Source organism: Natator depressus, chromosome 11 (assembly GCF_965152275.1).
Source record: "Natator depressus isolate rNatDep1 chromosome 11, rNatDep2.hap1, whole genome shotgun sequence".
Classification (NCBI taxonomy): domain Eukaryota; kingdom Metazoa; phylum Chordata; order Testudines; family Cheloniidae; genus Natator; species Natator depressus.
The window spans coordinates 42,339,401-42,355,861 of NC_134244.1; the positions used below are offsets into that span (position 1 = coordinate 42,339,401).

Below are 16,461 nucleotides of genomic sequence, written 5' to 3' on the forward strand. Positions count from 1 at the left end.
AATTGAGATTAAGAGCAGATTGAAGAGAAAATTAGGCCACTGGTTAGTCTGAAAGGTCTGATTTCAATATTTACAGTACTAATTTGGTATTATTTTGGTAAATGGATGTGGTCCCCAAGTGCTGCACAGTATCAAAGAATAAACTATGCATCATTATTCTAACAGAAAAAAGTATTGTTTACTGTATGCTGGATTTTGCAGCACTAGCAGTCTGGTTAATAAGCTTCTTTATGGGATAAAGTGTACCTGTTTTTATTGCATGAATTTATTATAACACATACAGCATGCAGGGCTTTTAGCTAGAATTAGAAAATGTAGCCTCTTTGCATTTAAAATTATATTACAGTAGACTAATGGTTATGGAGTGTGTGGATCCCTGATTTCGCTCAGTTTCATTTATATCTTTGAATTGTCTTTCAAGCATTCTTTACAGTGGAATGCAGATAAGTACCATTTCATATATTCAAGCTACATAAAGTGAGCAATCTTTTTTTAATGATCGCTGGTAGCATTTCACTGCAAATGGCTCCAAGACAAAAAGAAAGAGTTACTGTGTGCAATCTAGCCACAGTACACTGCAGCTGCAAAGGTGTTAGACCCTCGTATGCTAAATCTTATTGATACACATAATAAAATGTCATTTAGGGCAATACTGATTTCCAGAATTATATTAGGCAAAACATAAGGCTCGGGTGAATTGTATTCATATTTTTCACTGCCTAATTCATTGCTTGAGCATACAAATGGTGTCAGGTAAGCACTGACTGGCATGATGCTTTACTATATATCATGTCCGGTATATATCAAATACAACACTGCATCATTGTATATATCCCATATATCATTATCAATATCCTCTAGAAAATAATAATGTCAGTTGCTGCCTGTTTCCAGGAAACTTTGCATTGAAAATCCCTTGTAACATGTTATTGGCAGCAGCTCCTTTCTTCTCAGTTTCCAGCTGTCCAATGGGGTATGCCAAGTCACAGCAGGACCTGAGGAGTGTTTGTATTCAACTGTGGCACTGAGGTTTATGGAGATTTTCCTTGTATATTGTGCACTTGCAGACAAGCAGGATTTCCAGGACCCAGCAGGAGCACTCCAGCGTTTATGCTGAGGTGGTTAGCTAGTTGGCAAATGGCTTTGGTCTAGAAACATGGTCTAGAGCAAAATGTATTGCAGTGGATTTGCTATCAAAACCATCTTAATGATGACATATAATACAATTGCTTAGTTTGTTTAGAAAAAAAAGATCTCGGAAATATTTGGTGTTAGAATTTTCAAATGTATTGAAAGCTAAAAGAAATGTTCAGGTAAGTCAGATTTTTGGTAAAAAATGTATGTCAGAGGTATGCATCAACAGGAGCACACAGTGTATAGAAAGGCTCTATTAACACAGAACATCTTGGCATTCATTCAGTACAATGGTAAAGAACTCTTAATAATAAGCCGAGCCATGCGCTTAGCTTGATCTTGCAGTCTTTTCACATGAGATAGTCCATGGCCTACAATGGAAGCTATGCATGCATAACAGCCAGAAGTTGCAGTACAACTAGATTATTGTATTTTGACTAGGATTGAAGTGCACATCTTGTAAACAGACAACATTTTGTAAAAACAGCAATGGTAATAAATACGGTAACCAGTGATAAATGTATGTAAAAAGAAAGAAAAATTATTCTAAAATAGTACTTTGTATCTTGCACAGTATTCATTAAAAAGAATGGGCCCAAATCTCAACTGCCCTATGTTGCCTTGTACAGTAAGTCCCACCAGTGCAAGAAGGCTGGGTGGCTGATGTGGTAGCACGGGTGTAAATGACTACACAGAGTCCCGGGTCAGGGATTCTATCTCTAACTATTGATTTCTTAGTGCTGTAAGGTACATTAACAAAAACAGAGGTTTATAAAGGTAAATTATTTCATCCACTCAAAAATTCATTCAGTTCAAATAGCTATAAATATTCTTCCACTTCATAAACTTGCAGCAGCGTTGTTTAGAAAATTACAGCATCCAGGATATAAAAAGGAAGAATGGTTTTCTGAGTTTAGATACCAGTAAGAGAATGCGGAAGTTGCGTCTCTACTAAAATATCCATCCCATCAGCTGAAAGAACATTAACTTTGCTTTGCTAGTCCAGAAGAGAGGTAAGGCAGTAGAAGCTGTAGTACTATAAATATAGAGGAAAAATACAAAAATATTTTTATTTGGCATTTCAGGGTTTGCTTCTCTTAAAGAGGCAACCAAAACTAAAATTGTGTAGTGTGTGTATTCTAATATGGTCCACGTTCAGGAGTACATTTTGACCTTGACACGGGGGTTGTTATTTTTTGTCTGTGCATGTATATATGGCAAATTTTTTCATTATCAGGAAGTGTGTACGTGCAAATCTTCACCCATTAAAATGATGATTACATTAAGTCATTAAGAGCCTGCTTCTGCTCCCTTGAGGTCAATGGCAAAACTCCCATTAACTTAAATAGAAGTAGAATCAGGCCCCAACCTATTAAACTAGTATTACCCTGATCAATAGAGTGGCAAGCACCTAAAAAGAGGGAAGAAACTTTTTAGAGAATTCCCTCTATAGTATGGTTTAAGTATCTGTCTCTTTTTCCCCACACCTCCTGCCACCTCCTCTCATTTAAGATTATGTGATGCAAAGTCATCACGTGCAAAATCACTTGTGTCCCAGTTCTGATGGCCTTACTCACACTGACTTATACCTTAGCCTTTTTGTATTCCCATGCATGCCAAAGGAACTCCTTGCACAGTAAAGAACTACTCACTGTGAGACAGGGTGGCAGAATACAGTCGTTGGTGAATATTTAGATTCCAATTGTATCTTAAAGTTTCGCTGAAGTGTAATCCACAGTTCATACTGATGTTTAACATCTATTTATTTTGAAGTATCACAAGTCACAGACCTATACAGTTCTTCAATAAATATCAGTGACAAAGCTATGATTTTTGCGCTCTGGCAGCAAAGCTCAGTCATGCAGCCCTTACTCATATGGCTGCAGCACTGAGCCCGTGTTGGGATGTCATAGTAATCCTGGTTAATACCGACAGTAACTGTATAATGACAGTGCTGCATTTAGCTGTGTTTAATATAGCTCTTGAAATCTCCTGACTGCAGTGAAGTTTTGGAACACCACATTTTGATTTAGCTATTTTTTGCCACGTATACTGGCCAATACTTGTTTCAGTCAAAAAGTTTGCTAAATCAACAATTACATATTGTACAAAACTGGGTATATATTACACATCAAAATAGCAAAGTAATGTTGCTTTCAGTGCTACAGTACACAAAAAGTGCAAAGCATCAGTAGATATGAGCAGTTCAATCATTTAACTGCTCACACTGTTGTTTTCACTGTCTGACCAATAGGGGTCTCCAGTGTATCACAGAACTATTTATACAATTTGCTCATGATTATTTACAGTATACAGTATGTGACCAGAGAGGGAGAGTGCAAAGGAGAAATAGTGAGAGCGAGGGAGGGAGATTGGGTATCTACAGTGGGTGCAGTCCCCAGACTGGAGTTATTTGCAGGAGTTAGAAGATTGCATCACAACTCTTACAAGGTGAAGCAAAGCAGAGTCTGTTGCAAGATTGGCTTTGATTTAACAAATACTGTGTGAACAAGTCTAAAGCATCCTCACGCCCTTTGTGTATTTTGTTTATATCAGGCTGTTTTCTCTCATTTCCTATCCCCTCTCTCTCATTTTTAAGACGTGTATATTGTATATCATTATATTGACATATAGACTTTTTCTTGGGAAACGGAAGTGAGAAGTTCACTTTGGAGGGGATGGCAGGTGATGGTATTTTCAGACTGTGACAGGAAGGAGACTTATGAACCTGTTATTTCATCCAAGTCTGATATAGAGTGAGATAAAATAACATGATGTTCTTATTTAGCTCTTTTCAATTGAAATAAGAGGTTTTATTTTCAAGCAGGATCCATCTGAACTAATGCACTATTATTCATCTATACACACAGGTAACACAGGAAGGGTGTAAATGCCATTTTGATTTTTATGGTCAGTATTAAATAATAGTGTTCAGTGCTATTTTGTTAAATGAGTTAGGCATAGGTAATTAGCTAGTTAATATTTAACACATATGGGAAGTTTGATCTGTTTTTTTGTTTGTTTTTGTTTAAACTATCCAAGGAGACAACTACCCCAAAAGCTTAGTGCATTTCAAAACTAGAATATAGATCTAGAGTGTGTGACAATGTACAGTGGTTGATGAGTTAGTTCTAGAGGCTTCTGAATTTTAATGATGTTGGAGATGATATTGTGTGTCCTTCAGCTTGTTAGAGTGACACTAGCACTCCATAAATCATAATACCTGTGTATTGTAAAATCAATACAAAAGTGCTATCTCAGCGCTAAAGCTTAATAAGTTTTGCAGTGCTCTAACAGCTTAAACTTTGCTGTAATACCATTGGACCTGTAGGTTAGGATCAGAGCATGCTTAATTTGCTTTGTAATAGAGACTTTTCTTTAATGAAGGACCGATTAGTAAAGCTTTGGTTGCCACTCTGGTGATCAGTTGGCAGAACAGCCTCTGCAATTAAACTCATGTATCTCTGTCCTGAAGCAAAAAAGCAGGCTTAAACAGTCAATAAATGTTAATCCAGTCAGAACCTGTCTGTGCCTTTGAAGACTGCCCATGTGGGGTTTTTCAAATCACATTTTTTCATCTTGTTTTAAATGTGGTGGTCCCCATAGAGTTAGTACGTAGTGTACAAGGCCTCCCACTGTTCTGTAATAAGATCTGGCATGCTAACAACAATCTATACAGATCTGTCGTCTATAGGGCTGTTTGTCCCTCCCCTTTGCTGCCTGTCCATCTATTTATTTAATGAGCAATTATAACATTTCTGTTTTCATGCAGGTATGGGGGGGGGAAGAGTATTTGAAATATTTATACAAAATATGCTGGTGTCTATGTACAAGTTTTTTTCAGGACAGCATTTTCCTATCTACCAATGGCCCATATGACACACAGGAAAGCTTTTAAAGTTATTATTTATTGTTAGTGGAATGAATGTCTCATATGATATTTCGCAATGATGATGCATACATTTAAAAGCAAAGGACGCCTAGTACAAAGCACTGATAGTGAAAAGTGGAGCTTTCATGTAACTTTCCATAAAACAGGCAAACGAAAAAGCTGAATGCTCACTGGGCAGTTGCTGTCCTCTCTATGGTGTGCCTCATCTCAGACATTTCCAGGTATTTATGTGATTCTGTCTCTCATTCTCATCTACTTGCCTTTCCTTCATATGAAGTGCATGAAAAGCAGGGCAAGGTTGACAACTAAAGGTAATGTTAGGATTAGCATAACGTTGGCCTGTAGGCCAGGGGAGGGGGGGGGGGGGCTACAGGAAGAGGCAATTCTAAATATTTAAATACTTTCTGCTTGGCACAAGGCAACTTTTATAATATGCATTTGATTAAAATTATCTACCTATATTTATGTACATGTAACTACATGTATAGTGAGACAAAAAGTGTTAACATTCACAGGAGGGTGTATTACAATTAGCTTAACCATAACTAGCATCAGATTTATATTACTTTGTATAATTTAGCTTGTGCTCATCACCAGAGGAGTGAAAACTAGGAATCAGAAAAAGGAGAGTTTTATGAGTCAGTGTATCTAGTTTATATATATAAAATATATTTGTTCAAAAACAATGGGCCAATTTCACCGCTGGCCTAAGGAGGTTACTTTCCCCTGACTTCAGTGGAGTTGCTCCTTCTTTCACCAGTGGTGAGTTGGGAATGTTCAAACTATATTAATTGATAGGGGTGGTGCATAAAAACTTTCTGGGCAATATAATATGGTATGGTACAATGATGGAAAATTTCAACAAAGGCAACCAGACATGCTGATTCCTGTGATGCTGAATGTTATGCTATTTCCTCCTGGCTCTGAGGAGATTCCATGTCACCAATATATATTTTATTTTAAGAAGTGCCCTATAAGTATTATAACAGAGGAACATTCCAAGTGGCAAAGAGAGCAAGTCAACATTATTATTACTATTAGGAGTATGAATATTAAAAATTATATATTTGCCCTAAATATGGCCCGTTTAAAATTGTTAGAATCTAGTGAGCGATAGCAACATAATTTATTTTTTAAATCAGCCACTCAGTCTTCCAGGTTTTTTAAAGCCAACCATACTCATGTGACACGCCCGAAAGACAGAACCCAAATATAAAATTGACATTTATGGTACGTTACATGGTTGAAGGCTGGAATAAGTCAATCTAGTCAGGTTAGGTTCGGGCAGTGTGATGGCCTGATTTGAACAAACTCAGTAATGGTTTGAATCTGGGGTACAGGGAAAGAAACTTTCCTGTTGGTTAGGCTACAACACTGCCCTTCTCAGCATGCAATTTACACCAATTTGCAGTAGTCACTTGCACTGATTTATATCTTATGTAACCTCTGACTCTGGCCTAATGTGTGAGCTATCTCTGCTGTTCTCGAGTACACAATTACCATTCTGGCCTAAATTTTGCCTTCTTTACACCCGGGTAACCCCAGTGAAGTCACTCCAGGCAGAATTTGGCCCATTCTCAGCCAAGCTGTGTGAGTTCTTGCTGAAATCATTGAGGATACTGCTGTGTAATCACAGAAGTAAAGTGCAGGCAGCTATGCTGGGGCTTGAACCATTTAAAATATAGCAGAAGGTTAGGGGAGAGGGAAAGGAATCAGTGTCTACCAAATGAAGTAGTACAAAAATAGAGATATGCGAACTGGATGAGAAATGTCTTCTATGGCAAACTATCAGCCCTGAGTTAGGAATCCAAATATTCTCAATAATAATCAGAAAAATCCATGTTGCACATCAACAGTGTACAGAACCCCACCTTATCTTTGATGTCTTTGGGAAGTGGTCTGTCATCCCCTTCTCTTATAGTTCTTAGGCACTGTATTCCTTAATCCCTGCCACCACTGCATGGGAGGCCCATTGTAGAGGGTTCCTCCAATTCAAGCAAAGGCCTTCATGCTACCTGCATTGCTCTTGCTTTAACAGCAATTCTGAAAAGCTTTCTATTTCCCTGCTCAGCTATTCCCACGGATTGTCTGGGATTGACCAACATCCCAAGCTTCTGTGCAGCTGCTAATATCTTCAGAAAACCAAGTGATGCTCTTAGCTACTTCTCTGAAATTCACCAACACCTAGCACCCCTACAGCTATCTGGCACCCTCTGAAGAGGGTAAGAAGGTGTCGGAGGAAGTGAAAACTACCGGCATCTGCAACAAAAGGCACAAACATCTAAAAGGGGGTGGGGCCAACAGCCTCATCATACTGCACTGGCCAGCAGAGTTGACTGGGCACACAGGGGAGTGGATGCAATAGCATTGTTCTCCCACACTCCCCAACACCCCACGGGCCTTCAGGCCTAACCCCCTCAGAGCTCCTTTGGGGCACTGAACCTCTGCATTGCCCCCAGTGCAGGGTTGTGGCAATATGTCCTTACTGTAAAAAACCTGCATCTCCTTGTTTACTGTTGGCTTTAGTCAGATGCTTACACTATTTCAACACTCGAAGCTGGCTGTAATCGGTGCACTCACAAGAGAGCAGAGAAGCAGAGTTTCAGTTTTAGGAAGTCACCACTACTTTGCAGAAAGAGGAAAGTGAGATTTCAAATAAATCTGCTTTCTTTTTTCTTTGTTTTCCTCAAACCCATTGTTCAATTCATTGATCAGGCTAGTGTATCATTAAGATGGAGAGTGGAAAACATGGAAAGCTAACATTCGAATGCATTCTTCTTTATCTTTCTGCTTAAGAGACCTGGGGATATTGTTGATAAATTACTCTTACAGCTGTTTAAGATTTATCCCAGGTAAGTATTAATAATGGAGTCCATTCCTCTAGTATTAAATGATTTCTTATTGTGTCATGATGAATTTCTCCAGCTATTTAATGTTCCTAGTCTAACTTGATCCCTTCCCAATGGTGAAAATGGGGTTCTTTCCCAAAGGCTGAAGTACTGCACAAAATTACTTTTCTTACAACTTTTACTTTTCTTCTGGATCAAGATTAGGTCCTTAGAGAGGTGGGCTGGTCCCGTGTTTCATGTCTGAGCCTGGGACTCAGCAGTGCCAAGTTCAATCTCTGCTCCACTGCAGGTTTCCTTTGTGACCCTGGGCAAGTTATAGAGTTTCTCAGACCTGGACCTCAGTTTTGCCTGTATAAAATAGGACTAGTAGCACTGCCTTCCCTCACAGGTATTTTGAGGATCAGTTTTTTGTCAGGTGCTCAGATACTATAGAAAGGGGTGCCCATATAAGTACCTTACATAGATGAACACAATGATGTTGCGTTTGGGGATTATAAGCCACGGCTATATCCTGAGGTAATGCAAACCACAATAACTCGCAGGAAAACATTCACAAATCATATTCCCGAATTATCACAAAGGAATAGTTAGTTTTTTTAATCTTTGCCATTTTCAAGTCAAATGGGACAATTACTTCTCCCGTTTCCATGATCGACTTACAGATTTTACAAACTGGTAAAGAATCAAGTCACTTTTCTTCCTTGGTGACAGCATCTAGTTTAGTCCTGAGATCTTAGAATGCAGGACTTGATCCCACAGGCTGCTGAGCATTGTTGAAAGTAGGGCAGAGAGCAAAGAAGGCCCCATCTAGGAAAACTTGACTGGAGGTTTTTACCACCTCACAAGACCTGACTGGAAGCATGGAGTAATGTGTACAGTATTCATCAATGGGAGAAAATATACTAGTCCCACACTGAAGTAAGCTCTGGTGTGTCGGGGAAAGTGGATGTTAGAATGGCCAGAGATCAGAGGCCAGGGCAGTGAATACAAATAATGTGGATAGCAGGGCTTCTCAAACTTCATTGCACCGTGACCCCTTTCTGATAACAAAAATTACTACATGTCCCCAGGAGTGGGGAATGAAGTCTGAGCCTGCCCGAGCCCCACTGCCTTGGGCAGCGGGGCCAAAGTGAAAACCCAAGGGTTTCAGCCCCAGGTTGGGGGCCTGTAACCTGAGCCCCGCCACCCAGGGCTGAAGCCCTCAGGCTTCAGCCCCAGGCGGTGAGGCTTGGGCTTCAGCCCTGGACCCCAGCAAGTCTAACTCCAGCCCTGGCGATCCCATTAAAATGAGGTCCTGACCCACAGTTTGAGAACTGCTGGGATGGAGATCCTCAGGTTTTCAATTCCTTTTACTGCCCTCATAGCCTTGCATCCTACTCGGCAATAGGCATGACTGAATTTAGAAGAAACTGATTGAAGAGGCAGCTAGGAAGATGGCTTCAACCAGCATAACCTTAGGAAAAAATCATCAGTGATTTTCAGAGACTACAGACTGATCAGTTTGCATTGGTTTACTTGGTTGATTTACTTGCACTGGTTGCTCACAGTCTTGAGGAAATCTTGGCATGAAAAAGAGCTAGAAACTTACTTTTAAAGAAAATAAACACTGGAACTAGATCCCGGGTGTCTGAAGGGATGGGTGGGGTGGGAGCCAGGCTTCGGAGGTCCAAAGTCCAGCTTTACATGAGAGCCAGACACTGATGGAGAAAAGCCTCCAAGGGTTCTGAGCAAACAACAGATCTCACAGCCAGCTCTGAAGGGCTTCATGAAGTGTGCTGGGTACAGCGTTCTTGCCCGCACATCAGCCCTTGGCTTAGTCACAGCACAAAAAATGAAGTAATGAAGCACCATGCTCAGGAAGCCTCATGGTAGCTCAGTGCTGCTCCCCCCTTCTCAAACCTCACCCACCCCCGGAGGAACAAACCTATGATGAATAGACGTTGGAATATTTTTTCCAGGCTGATAATTGGTTATTCTACTCTATAATATTAATTTTAATCCTCAACTGTTCATTGATTGACGAATACTGGAAGTGGATTGTTCGTTTTCTTCATGACACTTATACTGAAGAATGATTTGGGGAATATGTTAGTGTCTGTTGACGGTCTGTTCCTCTCCCTCCGTGTCTTTGGAGTACTTCTCTTAGGTGGCTGCTATTGGGGAGAGCCGTACTGGGTTTCTGGGATTGATTTTTTGATCTGCATATGTTTAATAATCAATTTGAGAAGAAAATTAAATTTCTTTTAAAATGCTAAACTAAAAGGAAAAATGAGGGGAAAAAAATCTATCAACAAAGCTAAAAAATGGTAGAATGATGAAAGTCCCACTGAGGAAAAAGAGGTGAAGGAAATGACATCCATTTTACTACTATCCCTTCTGATTTCCTTCCAAATACTTCCACTTCTGTCTGCGTGCTGCAGTTTTTCATGGTGCATGGAAATAAGTGTGATGAGTCTGAGAGTACCCTGCCTGGATCATGGCAGACACTGAAACAGAAGCATTTGCAAGAATTAATAAAAGCCCTGCTGCTATTCAACTGGCTTCAACCTATGCAGATATAATAAGCAGATTTTTGACATGATACATTGTGTCCATCCATAATATGGAAGTATTAATAAGATCTTACCACAGCACATTGTTAGACTGCCTTTGGTTTGATCCATAAGAGAGGCCTTACAAGGGGTGACATTAATACTGTTATATGCAAAGCTGGAGAGGACCCAAGGCACTTTCTCCTCTTACATGCTTAGTGCATTGTTGGATGTACTCTCCAGGAGTACAGGGAAGCATTTTATATATATTTATATATATATATTAGGCACAATTGCTCCAAGCCCCTGTAAGGGCTCTGTGGCTGCATGCCAACCCCCTTATTCAGTGCAGTCCATTATGGGTCCAATGATGTTCCCACTGAAGTCCATGGGAGTTTTCCCACTTAACAGAATCAGGATCAGGCCCTGTGAAAGAATGTCAACATGCATGTGCAGTTCCTTGCTTTCCAAGCATCAGTAATTCAGACAATTTAATTTAAAATAAAGAACGTATCACCAGCCAGACAGCTGCATATCTATTTCTTTATATATGTGCATTTAACAATTGACCATTTTTGTACGAAACTGAGAAAGAAAGTAAGTTTAAAAATGGATTAATTTTATTACTGTCTTCTAAGAACTGACAAAACTGATTGTAATGAAATTTTGCATTTAAAAAACAATCAACAAACCACACACACAAATACACAAGCACAGACCCCTTGCTGCTGGGGTGAACCGTTGCATGCCAAGTTTCAGCCTGAAGCTAATTTTTACAGCCACATTATAAACTCCTGAAAAGAGGGTTTTATTGTGGAAATGCTGACAGAACCCTAGTGGTGCTACTGGCTGCCTCTCTAATTAGTCTGATGAACAGAATGGTATATTTTGAAATATGTGCTGGGTTCCATTGCCCTGATATTGCTGGTTTGTGCCAGAACTACAGGCTTAATTTGGTATTTCATCCTCTGTCACTGTTTCGTAAAGACTATCTTTCACCCTTTTAAGCATCAATCTTCATTGCTCCTTTCAATTATATGAATTTTAAAAGATGCTGTTTGGATTTGTGTTTGGTGACGGTGCAGGAGTTCCTGGGGTGCTCAGTCTACTTTGAAGAAAACGTGAAGCCCATCTGGGGTTTCTAACGTGTTTTCCAGAGACTAGTTTTAGAATCTCTTTAAATTCCTTCAATAAAACACTGACTTGAACAGGCATAAGAGCGTTTGGTGGTAATGTTTACAGAGAAACACCCTGTCAGGGGACAAAAGTAAATAAAAGGAAGGCACTAATCATTTTACTTGTGTTCTCCCTCCCCCACCAGTTCCTGTCAGTCAGCCCTTCCCCCAGTTGTTTGTACCTACCTATTCTGAGGGGTACAAGTTTGTTACCCCTATTTCCTATTTATGCACAATTTGACTGAAATGGCAGAGGCCATTCTACCCGCCTCATGTACTCAAGTTTGCACTGGGAGGGACCAGTGTTATCTCTGCATTTGTGAAGGTTCCATGCCTTTCAGCATCTTTTGCTCACATTTCATCTACATATTTCTGTCTAGTGTCTTGCTTTAATTTCTCTTTGCCTAGCCGAAGCACCTCTCCTTTTTCACATAAAATAACCTCATCCAGCGACATACTTATCCCAGGCATAACTTAGCCCCGTTGACTTCATTGTTACTGCTTATTTGAGAGAAACATTAAGGGTTTTGCTGGACTGAAGCCTCAACTATTTGTTTTTTCCTGCCACCTATGCCCATAGCCTCACGGAGGTGCTCTATACTTATGGGTGCGGTATAATTATAAAAGATTGTCGTTTGCTGCTATTATAAGCTTCATGACAGGCACGCTTATATCAGAGCAATCCAGCGTTCTAGGCATACCATGGCGAAGCCTCCCTGGCTCCACCCCAATGGTGCTGGAGCCACAGCAGCTGGAGTCCCTGCCCAGAGAAGCAGGAGTGACAGCAGGGGAGACTCCCCAGTACTTACCTCAGCAGCCAGGGTGTAATTGCTTCAGTGGGAGAGCCAGGCCTGTTGCTTGCTTCTGTTCCTGCCACATGCAGAGTCCCCTGTTGGGGTGTGGTTGGTAGGGCCCCATGAGCAGTGAATCCTGGAGTTAACATCCTATAGAGAGGCATGTGACAGTTAACAGCTCTTAGCCCTACTGTTACAGGCTGTTTGCAGACTCAGGCAGACAACACTGCTGCCAGGAACACACTGGTCACATTTTCAACACTTTCTTTGCAACCAAAAGGGGGCTAGAAACTTGCTCTTGTTTTTAAGTTGAAGTTGAGATAGTGGTGTTATCACACAACTCCAGGGCAAGAGCCTGTAGTGTCCATGCCTTCCTCCGGCTCTCGCGGAGGGGACCCTCTGCACATAGATCCCACTTTGCCCTCATAGAACAAGTGTTCGGTTGCTTCTGCAGCAGACCCCTCCCTCCCTCCCCCTGGAGTGCATGGAGAAGGAGGGGAGAGGTAACGGGAGGAATGGGTACACTGAAGGTAGAGACAGGATGAAGGGATGTACTCAGCCCAATGAAACTAAGCATGGAAAGGTAATGCAGCTCCAGACTGTATTTTCTTTCTGTAATGGAGACCCACAGACTGCTGGAACCCTGTCAACAGACTCCATCAGAGCAGGGCTGCTACAGAACAGGAATAAATCTAAGGGAGCCTCAGAACTGGCTCAGAAGAAGAGTGTCTTGATACAGATGGCCTCCCGCCAGGTGGCTGGATTCTGTACAGATTCTGGGCAATCCACAGGGTTTGTGGTGAGCCTGATGCCTGTTCTGAAGGGAGGCACCTCCATCCCCTCCCGCCCCCAAATCTGCAGCATGGAATGATTAGCGATAAATTTCCATCAGGAGAACCTGGCAGACATATTCTCCAATTTAATTTTATCCCCGAGGTTTTATCCTGGGGGATGGAGATGATCAGGGCTGTCATTTGGCCACATCTTCTATTCCTTGCTCAGTTTTTACATTGTCTTTAGCAAATCTTCCATTGACTTCCGTGGTAGTTTTGCTTGAGTAAAAACAGAAAGCCAAATTCTTCTGTCCGCTGCCCTGGAGTAACCTACTGCTTTCAGTTCTTGTCTCATTTACACTGGTAAATCGAGAGTACATCCAATGATTGCAATAGCGTTTAGTTCAAATTTACACCAGCGTAATGGAGAGCAACATTCAGCTCTGAGTAAGGATTGTTTGTTCTGGCCCAATATTAATAAAGCTTCAGTAACTGATTTGAGTATATTATAGGCTCTTAAAGTGCTTATAAGCCCTTTAATAATTAAGGAATACATATATTTATAATGTCAACAGAAATTCCTAATTTGGCACATAAACTTAAATAAAATTAAGTAATTACTAGCCTCTCTCTCTCTCTTTTAAAAAAACTATTCTGGATTGCACAGATTGTTCCTGGGAAAGGCTGTGCATCCATAGGTGGCTTTTACTGCAATCTGCATTATAATGTTTGGCTTTGGGAGAATAAATCAGATGACAATGAGAAATTACAATCTGTTCTTCTCTTTTTAGTCTCTGCTGTATATTGGCATCCCTTTTCAGGGAACACCTTTGCCTTGGACTTGATGGTACCTGCAATGGCTCCAGCAGTGAATTTAGTATGTCTGATAAGATTACATTAAAGCACAGCAGCAGATATCTTCCACAAAGTCTTGACAGTGCTAACCCTGACTGCACTGTTTTGTGCTTGTTCAGCAATGCAAGGTCTCAAATTCTTTTTTTGTTTGTTTGTTTGTATTCTATTTTCTGCCTCCTATGCAGGAGGCAACCTCTCAGGAGTGACCTGATGGGCTGGCGCCCTGAGATTTGACTCAACCAATCTGACCCAACCAGCAGTACTTAGAATTAGACACAGTCTCTTGAGTGCATTAAGATCTACAACCTACAGCTCCATTAGTCTGTTGAGCCACTAGACTGGTCCTGATTGAAATTACCATTTTGATGCTCTGAGCTTCAAATCTATTCATAAAATAGAAAACTACCTATCCAGTTGTCTTTTTCACTGCAGTGTAGCACAGTGGCACAGCTGCTAGGGAACACAATTTTTAACTTGCCTGCAGAGCACAGTACAAAAGCTGGTCACTAAAAATATTATATGGCCTGATTTTCATTTACTTGAGGGTCTCTTCACATGGCTCTTATACTGCCAGAGTGATGTCAAAGGGCCTCAGCTACATAAGAAACAAACCCAAGCATTGCTTTACTGAGTGGTCAGTTGCACATTGATTGTTCACTCAAGCCGGCATGTGAATTTTCAAATGCACCAAAAGTCACATTTCTTTTGTCCACATTGTAACATTTTCTCTTGCAAAACACACTTAAATTCTGTAGACACACTGGATGCCTGACAAATACCAAATTACTATGGTATTCTTTAGAGACTGGTGGTAGAAGGACTGACACTGGGAATGGGTATGTGTTTTCAAAGGGTGAGGTAATTGTCACAAAGGAGAAGAACTGTTTCTCTTTTATTTCAATCTGAGCTTTAGGAATATACTGCATGATCTCAGTGTTACACACTTATACAGCAGTTGTGTCCTGTGACACCTCAGATGGGAAAAACATCCTTTTATCTATAGAAAATAAATTATTCCAAAATCATGTGTACCATCAGTACCTGTCAAGTGGAAAGGTCAAATCTATACCTGGTGTAAGTAGGAGAATTGCCATTTAAATAATCAACAAAGTTACTTTATACCTGTTTATCACAGGTCTGAATTTGGCTCTGCCTCTCAACAACCAGGAACAGGATAACACTCAATATAGCAGCTTTCAAGCAAACAGACCACAAGACCCTTTTTCAATTAGGAGAAGAAAAGAATCGTTTTTATGTTTAGTTTCTGCATGAAAAACAAACTAACAAAAGCACAATCCTGACAAACAAAAAGCCCCCCAACTCACACCAACAAAAATAAGTAAACATTGCCAAACTGTTAAGTTGCCCTTTCTGAAATCCAGGGTGAAACAAATAGACAATATACAGCTCTTACAATGGTGGAAGAAAGTACATAATAAGAACATAAGAATGGCCAAACTGGGTCAGACAAATGGTTCATCTAGCCCAGTATCCTGTCCTCTGACAGTGTCTGGCACCAGATGCTTCAGCGGAAGTGAACAGAACAGGGCAATTTTGCATGGTCCATCCACTGTCATCCTGTCCCAACTTTTGGCAGTCAGAGGGTTAGGGACACCCAAAGCATGGGGTTGTGTTCCTGATCATCTTGGCTAATGGCCATATATGGCCCTATCCTCCACGAACTTATCTAATTTTTTTTAACCCTATTATACTTTTTGGCTTTCACAACATCCCATGGCAATGGGTTCCACAGGTTAACTGTGCGCAGTGTGAAGAATTACTTCCTTTTGTTTATTTTAAACCTTCTGCCTATTAATTTCATCGGGTGACCCCTAGTTCTTGTGTTATGTGAAGAGGAATAATACTGCCCTATTCACTGTCTGTGCACCTGTCATGGTTTTATAGACTTATATCCCTCCTTAGTGGCCTCTTTTCTAAGCTGAACAGTCCGTCTTTTTAATCTCTTCTCGTATGGAAGCTGTTCCATACCCCTGAGCATTTTCGTTGCCCTTCTCTGCACCTTTTCCAATTTTAATGGGTCTTTGTTGAGATGGGAGTGATCAGAACTGCACATAGTATTCAAGGTGTGGGCATATCAAGGATTTATATAGCGGCATTGTGATATTTTCTGGTTTATTATCTATCCCTTTCCTAATGGCTCCTAACATTCTGTTATCTTTTTTGAGTGCTACTGCACATCGACAGGTTTCAGAGTAGCAACTGTGTTAGTCTGTATCCGCAAAAAGAACAGGAGTACTTGTGGCACCTTAGAGACTAACCACTCTCATTTTAGTGTGTGTGGTAACACCCATTGTTTCATGTTCTCTGTGTATATAAAATCGTCCTACTGTATTTTCCACTGCATGCACCTGATGAAGTGAGCTGTAGCTCACGAAAGCTTATGCTCAAATAAATTTGTTAGTCTCTACGGTGCCACAAGTACTACTGCACATTGAGT

General features: G+C 40.6%; 1 long non-coding RNA gene across 1 annotated transcript in view; it reads right to left on the reverse strand.

The window, feature by feature from the left end:
* The window catches only part of LOC141995602 (uncharacterized), a 217,793-nt gene that overhangs the window by 7,123 nt on the left and 194,209 nt on the right, over positions 1-16,461 (reverse strand). The window contains exon 4 of the long non-coding RNA XR_012641368.1: positions 12,391-12,525. This is a non-coding gene — a long non-coding RNA (uncharacterized LOC141995602). The remainder of the gene's footprint in view (positions 1-12,390; positions 12,526-16,461) is intronic.